The 8,465-nt window shown below is 39.4% G+C and overlaps 1 protein-coding gene across 3 annotated transcripts in view; it reads left to right on the forward strand.

The window, feature by feature from the left end:
* The window catches only part of LOC118335607 (potassium voltage-gated channel subfamily C member 1-like), a 53,061-nt gene that overhangs the window by 20,981 nt on the left and 23,615 nt on the right, over window positions 1–8,465 (forward strand). The gene's annotated exons all lie outside the window — the stretch shown is intronic.

Genomic DNA, 8,465 nt, shown 5'->3' on the forward strand with positions numbered 1-8,465 from the left:
TTATCTGTGGGTTTATCACTACAAGGGGACCCCTTTCACATACAAGTGGTCATGTGATCCTTCGATGATACATAAATATTGGTTGTAGCTTTAAAACCAATAACTTATGGTCATTGATCATCATTTTCTAACCTTTTTTTAATTGAAAATCTGTTTCGCAGGGCATAACAAAATGCTGGTTGAAGAGAAATGTGTATGGGTATCTAATAACAGCAGCTGGGGCTAATGTCAGCATATAAACATCAATGAACATAAACATATATATACATAACAACATTAAAACAATCCCTCCCCAGTCACTGCCAGTGAGCTATACATTCTTATCAATTTATCGTATCTACCTGCTACACCAGGGGCTTGCGGTGAACGAGTGAATAGTGTGTAATTTGGTTAAGCTGCCTTTAATAATCAAGCATTCACAGGGTCTGGAATGAAAGGGCCCCATGTTTCCTGGAATTTCCCATTTAATTACTGAAGTGAGTATTATTTTCACCAGTTTTAAACTATTGTGTGTGGGTGAGCGAGGCAGTGTCCCTCAACCTGAGCAAGAGAAACAGAAAGGAAACAAAGGATAAATTATGTTGTTATTCAGCAGTTAATTTAGTCTCCCTGCCAGTGACCCCAAACAGAGCAACCAGAGGATTTGGTTCCAGTTTGATGTTTAACACCTGAGACAATGTGTGAAAGATCCATCCAATACTACATATGAATAAGTGAGGCTTCAGCACTTTTTCATTTGGCTCAGTAGAGACTAACCTCAGGATACATGCAAGACTTGGCTTTTCAAACATGAGCCCTATGTACCACTTAAAACTGAATCAAGCAGTGAAGACCACATAGAGGTTGAATTAACCAGTATGGAATTCCATGATTGTTTTGATGGAGAGAGTCCTCCTCCCATGCTGCTTTGAGCTCCACAGGGGGCATGCCTTAGGTCTGACACCATGCCATAGAAGGCTGAGACAAGCCTTTTGTGGATTTAAAGAATAGACCACGTAAACAGTGCTTGTGTAAAGCACATAATGCCTTGCTTGTAGATTATTTTGCCTAACTTTACAAATGAAATTTCTTTTTAAACATTTGACTGAATTATTATATATGTATATAATGAAAATAATAGATAATCACAGCCCTAAACTGAAGTGCAGTCACTTGCTTTGCCTGTTGTATAAACTGTATATAGTGGACTTAATTCACAATGGTCTGAATACTGTAACTGTGCTTAACATTCTTGGACACATTTTATGGACCATACCAGCATGCCACATGACGAAGCCTTGAGGTTGGGGGTCATAAACGGCTAAAAGCCACTAAAGTAATTCATAATTCAACATGCAGAAAAACTGCAACACTGTTCATCCCTGCCTTTCCACTCCGTTTTACCGCTTGTCCATTTCACACAGCATGTCCCTAAAGGCAACTCTCTCTCTTTTGACATTTTAGTTGTTTTCTTTGTCTTGTTCAAGAGTGTTTGACTGGTAGGTTTAGGTTTTTTTCTTTCTTTCTTCAATTACTCTTCGGTGTTGCTCAGAATATAACAGAGATGATGACAACAGTGATGATGATGGTAAAAGTGAAGGCTATTCCTGTAACCCACCCAAGGTTATACTCACACTGCACGCTAAGTGGCTGCTTTGGAAGTCTCTGAGTGATGGCCACAGTCATTCACCTAAGATAATAGATTAATCGCCTGATCCCTGTCTCCCCCATTGCTTGGGTTGCCCTTTAGGAGAACGCTCTGTATTTCACATCGTTTAAAGGTCCAGTGTGTAGGATTTAGCGGTGTAATTGCAGATCGTAACTCCTTCGCTTCACCCTCCCCATCCAAGCACGAAGGAGAAACTACGGTCGCCCCAAAATTTACAACCAGTGTTTGGTTTGTCCCTCCTGGGCTACTGTAACATGGCAGTTCAACATGGTGGACATTTGTAGATAAAAAAGGCTCATTCTAACAGAAAAGGTAACAAAAACACAACGATTCTTATTTTTAGGTGATTATAAACTAATGAAAACATAGTTATAAATATTATATTCCATTTCCGCCAATAAATCCTCCTAAATGTCACACACTGGATCTTTATTCTTTAAATGTTAATCTTTAATGCCTCGTTCACGTGCAGATTTCTGATCATCTTTCAATGTCTTCTTATCATTGCTGACTCTGCAGCAGTGGTCGCCCATTTGCTTTGCCCTCTGGGAAAGACTCCACATCCTTCTGTCTTTCCGGGAGCGCTGTTTGTCATACTAATGCTGATCAAACATCACCATCAGCGCACATGAACAAAAGCACTGTAATAAGAAGCAAAATCCTTTATTTGTCTGTATATCTCTGTCAAGGTCAATTACCCTCGACCTTAGAAATATGAATCTTTCACTGAGCAATCAGCCACATCGAATGATTACAATCTTGCTCCTCTACATTCAGCCCTTTTACGCCAGCTGTAGGAGCAGTATTTGGCTTAGTCCTGTCCTTGGTGCCTGAAAGCAGAGGCTAACGCAGTGGTTGTCATGGTGACAGAGAGCCAGGCAGGGCTGTGGTAATACTGTAATGATAAAGCTCTTCTGGATGGTGCCGCAGTAAACACAGCGCCACTAGGGTCCCGTTAAGGAAGAGCGCAGCACACCGCCGTGCATGCAAAAACGCCTGTAGGGCTAATATCAGCTCCGAGAATCTCTCCTTGGTTATATCACTTACATTCATTCTCTCCCAACACCTCCTCCTTTCTTCTTTATTGCACTCTCACTCTCCGATACCCTGCTCTCTCCCCTTGATTGGAGAGATTCACGTCATTGTCTACTCTCCTCCGCTCATCTTTTCATCTCCCTTCCCTCCATTCCATCACTCTCTCTTCATTCATCCATCGAAACACAATCAACGTGCTCTATCATCAACTTCCTTTCACAGTTGCTCTCTCTCTTCTCCTTCTTTCTCTTTCAAAGGCTCTTTCTCATTTGCTTCTCTCTCTTTTTCTCTCCCCATCTCTGACTCCCGCTCTTTTAAATTTATGTTGATGATCTTTCCAAATCTAATTTCAGAGTCTAGAGAGCGAGGGAGACTCTATTGGGCCTTGAAGGTCATTGGGCTGCAGGTGTCACACATGGTAGCATTATTGTAGGGAATTCAATGGAATTATGGTTCATACCAACATTACAGCGTGCCTCTGAATCATATATACTCAGAGCGTTAACATGGCTGTTTTGACCAGAACACACATATACACACTTTCATGTTGCAATAAGGAGAGGGATGGGGGGGAGAGGGAGAGACAAAGTGCCTGAGGAGATAAATAAGTGTGAAGTGACAGATTGCTACTCCTCCTTTTATCATCTTCCTCCACCTCTTTCTTTTTCTTCGTCTCTACGCTCATCCCTCTCCATCACCTCAATGCAGTGCTCATGTAGCTACCACTCGCTATCTGCGATCAGCAAGTGTGCACACAAACACACCTCCTGTGCCCATAGGCTGTTTGTCTCTCTCACATTGTGAGTCATGTCAGTGCGTGCACAAACACACACACACACACAAACACACACACCAGCACATGTATACATACAGTGTACACACAGGACTCATCCTGCGTGCTACATGCAGGTACATTTTATTAATGTTCAAGCCGTGAGAGACACAAAAAGATATCTGCTTTACATGCTGCTGCATATTTAAAAATGACTTGCTGCTGTGATGGATTGATCAATATTGATTTGATGTTCATATCTACAGTGTAATCCACTGTGCTCTGCTATCATGAACTACTGTATTATTTAATTACTGAAACCATGAATGAACCCATTTCACCAGCAGCAATATTGCATTGTGGCTTTTAACTATAGCATGGTCAAATTAATTAGAGCGTAGTAGAATAGGTTAAAGCTGCACTTAGCATGTTAATGTGCAACCCAGCATTCAATTTCTTCTCAGACCTTTATGTATTTTTGATTTCCATTGAATAGCTGAACAGCTGTCCTCACCGTTGTTCAGGAACAAGTTTTGTATTTCAGTCTCAGGTTTAGAGATTGAAACACTGATGTGTTATTTCCTGTGTGTATAAGATTTCCCACCCGACACCAAAGTTTAATTTAGAGAAAGAGGGCGAATCTACAAATCAGGAGAGGCTTTGCAGCTGAATCACAAACCTCTGGTGCCTTAGCTGTATTCACACTGTACCAGCGAGAGAAGCAAAGGCAGAATGTTTAAAAAATAGTGTTTTTAGTGTGGGAGTATGTTAATTCAGGGCTGTCTGAGTAAAAATGATACAATGGTCTGGATAAAATCAACTATAGTTTTTTATTTATTTAGTGTATATTGTTTTCATTTTGAGCTGCATTTATCAACAGCTCCTTTGTGTTTTGTCTTTATTTTTTTTTTAGTTTCCTATTACCTGGAGCTGTATTTTCTTGCTACAGGGAACAAAGCAGCGTCTGGAAGCATGCATGTAACATGGGACAGTTGTTTTTAAAGTGTCAGCTCTGTCTAAACAAAACAGTTTTGGGCAACTTTTTTTGTGTATACAAATTTAGCAAAGCAACATTCTATATTAAAAAGTGTGAGTCCATATAATTACCTTCTGTGTTGGATAGTCACATCAGGCTTTACTTGTCATTATGGGTGTATTTGACATGATAGTGCACCTTGAGTCAAATTCATTCGTGTGGACAAGATTCTAACATTTTCCAACATGTAGACAAAATACACACAGAACTCCGTCTGTCCCTCTGCTTGACAGAAGTTGCTTTCATGGCTAAGGCCTGCCATTTACTATTAGCCTCCAATCTCCTGATAGCTTTTCCTCTTTTTCTTACCCTTTTCTTTTGTGCTTCTTGTCCTCTTCCTTGTCTTTTTAGAAAAACCCTCTTTGCATGACACAGTCACATCACTTCGAGATCATCGGAACGATGAGCTACCTCGGCTTTTCTCAGCAAAGCTTAGCTCAGGATACTTTTCTCTGTCAGCGTTTGGATTGTGCTCACTATTTTGGCATTCGGTCCTCACACCTTCTCCCACTTTTATCATGCTCTGTCCTTTCTTCTGGGGTGCTTCAACTTTTTCTTTTGTGCGTCTCTACGCATGGATCCACATCGTCTGGTCTACCTCCCACCTGTCCGCCTCCTACTGTGTCTCCACCTGTGTAGCCTACATAGAAGATATGATGTTACTGCAGTTTTCCCACTATTTTCTGTTGTGTGTATGTGTGTGTGTGTATGTGATGATGTGTAATGACAGCATTTGACAGGTCTAAAAGCACAGCAGCATGAAAAAAAAAATCACTTTGAGGACAGATCTCATTTCAGCCTCATTACTTTTTACTGCAAATCTCCTCAGTCTAACTGTTATTACATTACTTACATCATTAATGCCATCGTAAGGAATAACAGCAACAGTAACATAAAAAAAATAAGTGGATAACACTTCAGGGCAAAACTCTCCTCGTTGCCCTGGTTTGTCCATGTGAAGGTTTTTTGGTGCTTAGCCAATGAGGGAGCATCCTGAGCATGTCCCGCTGGTGCTATCCTGCTTCTGTGGGACAGGGGGGCTGGTATAGGGGTAGAGGTAGGAGGGTGATTGAGAACCTTAGTGTGTGAGTGTGTTTTCACAATACAGAGGGGGAGAGCACTGCAGCAATCTGAGAAAGTAGGTCAGACACCAACTAGCGAGAAACATAGCAGAGGAGAAAAGAGGTAGGGAGAAGAGATGGAAAGTGGGTGTGGGGGGGACCTGGAACAAGCCTGATAATCTAAATTGTCAAAGTATTTGAGATACAATGAGATAATCCTTAAAAAACATCATATCTGATGCCCAATTTCCCCTGCACCTTTATACTGCTACTGAAAAGGAATTTCTTTACCAACCAACTAACATAACCATCACTGCTAATTGAACTACAAATGGAAACCAACACTTTACAACTTAAAACTGCAGATTGGACAATATACTACATCACTGACTTTCCTGGAAGGTCACTTCTTTGGCTAAATGCCTGTCAGCTAATCTCCTCAATAAATACAGTGGCTCAGAGTCTTAAGTCGGTTTCTGTCATGAAGGCACTTCAACAAATATGTGTAGGCTCTCATCCAATTTCCAATTCAAAGAAAATCTGGGAAAGAGAAGCGAGACCTTTGAAGAAAAATAACTGAAACTGCTTCCCTCCATTTGCTTAGTTATATGGCTGCCGTTTATAAGTATGTTGCTCTTAATATTACATAAGTGCATAATGTCGAAAATGCACGATGACACGCACAATGCACTGAGGGCACTCAGGCTTCTTATATATATGGGCTCCACTCAAGTATGAATTACCTTTCTCTTTTGCTCTTCAGGCCATGTCTGTGTTTTATTATTTATTTGATAAAGCACAAAGTATACTGCATCTATAAATACACTGCAGGGCTTGTAGGAATGGACCGCAATAGGGAAAGATGTGTAGTAGCCATGCACACACTGGTGTTATCACGCTACTGTAATTGATTCAGTGACAACTGAATGGGCTGCAGTAGAAAAATAAGCTTAGGGAACACATAGACAGTAAGCTTGCATATCACACATATGGCCAATGCAAAGAAAATTGCCCTTGAGTGATAAAAAAGCAAAAATAAACAAATTGAGAAAAGAACAGAGATATTTGTTGTGGGACACTCTTATAACTTAGCTTATATTATATTATATTTGTCCAGGAAATATACCCCGAGGATAAAGTTTTAGAAGTTATCAAGCAAACGTGGAGCTGTAAGACATTGTAGTATACAGAGGATGCCACTTGTAGAAAGGGTACTAATACAATACTCCCAAGATGTGGAAGAGGACAGAGGCCAATAGAAACAGGGACTATGTGTTTCCTTGGTTACAATAACAAAGGCAATTCAGCAAAAGCAGCTTCAGCCTTATAGTTACAAGCGTGCTTCATGTAAACCCTAAGGTACTTCAAAGACAAGGAACTTGATTTTTTTTTTTTTTTTGTGAGACAACATTTTTTTTATATCCTCTTTTGCGAACAGAGTGACCTATATTCTTGAAATTAGCCAGCAGGTTTTAGATGCAGCTAATCTTACAAAACTAGGAGGTAGATGGACATCTTGTATTTGTGCAGTTAATCCATATTCAACCTTAGTTTCATGATTCTAAGACAAAAAAATCCAGGGAGCAGGTAGAAAAACAAAAATCCAGAAAATCTTTTAATCTAATTTTAATCTAAGTCTAATTTGAACAGAAATGTCAAGTAGGCTAAATGATGTGATGATGAAGTGATCGCTAATTCTACCCAAAGCACCTGCAACTTACTGGGATCATCAATCAAGTGAAGAAGAAGGAGGTTTTTTCTCTGGGCTGCTGTTGTGGAATCTGCATGAAAAAAAAATTAGCGATGTTAATAGTAATAGTATAATATAATATATATAATATCAAAAATAAATATTTCAAAAATAATTTAAGTGTTTGTTTGCGGGGTCTGACATCATACTCTACATCTGTAAACTACTGTATGTTTGGTGGAAAACTGCAGTTCACTTTGACAGTTGTTTTGACACTTACAATGCAGAAAAACACAGTTGTGGGATTTATCACTTTTTTACTGGACTGTGGCATACAGATGATCACTTATTTGTTGATCTTATCCTTATAGCCCTTTTTTCCTTTTCATCCCTCCATCTTATCCTGTTTCCTCTCCAGCAGAGTACCACAAATAAGTTAGTAAAATCACTCTGTTCACTTTTGATCCATTTTTATCTTTTCTGTTTTGGATTTTGTTTTTCACTTTTTTCCCAATGTCTCATATGTTTTAAGAGGTCATCTCAGACTCGGAAATCTGAGTCAGGGCTCTAAGTTTTTGGGTCAGACTATTTCCCTTGGTAGGGGTCAGGTTTCCGGCAACTGGGGCTAAAAGTGCTGTAGCCGAACCCAAAAGTGTGCAACCTGTTTATTTATTTGTTCTGAATTAATTTCCAATCTTAGTATATATAAATCTGAAAAAAACTTCTTTTTAGAACAAAATATAGATCATAATAATATTAAATGACATTTTTAATATTAAACTCATAGTACTATTAATAATTTGATCAACTTGTAATCACTGTAAGTCATCATTTCCTGATGGCACACAGTGTGACATGATAGTGACAGCACGTCTATTTTTACGGCTTCATTGTTCATCACAATCATTTATGACTGTCACATATCATTTGATCAGGCCTAATGAGTCTGATTATCCATGTACTTTGATCACAACGGGTCAAATTGTGCTAAGGTCCTTTTCAGGACAGGTCCACTTGCCCTCTAGTTTGTTACAAGGTTTTTTTTTTTTAAACGCCTTTATATGCATCATATTTGGGTGAAAAATCCACAGGTTCATTTCAGAATGGGTCCAACATTTTGGATCTGAAGACTAAACAGTAGTTTCTCGTACAATAGGCCAGTTTACATACATATTGTAGCATAGTATTTAGCACTTGTATGTAGAGGTGTTGAAATTAATCAA

The sequence above is a fragment of the Morone saxatilis genome, unplaced genomic scaffold (assembly GCF_004916995.1).
Source record: "Morone saxatilis isolate NCDOM2014 unplaced genomic scaffold, NCSU_SB_2.0 Contig1, whole genome shotgun sequence".
In the NCBI taxonomy this organism is placed as follows: domain Eukaryota; kingdom Metazoa; phylum Chordata; class Actinopteri; family Moronidae; genus Morone; species Morone saxatilis.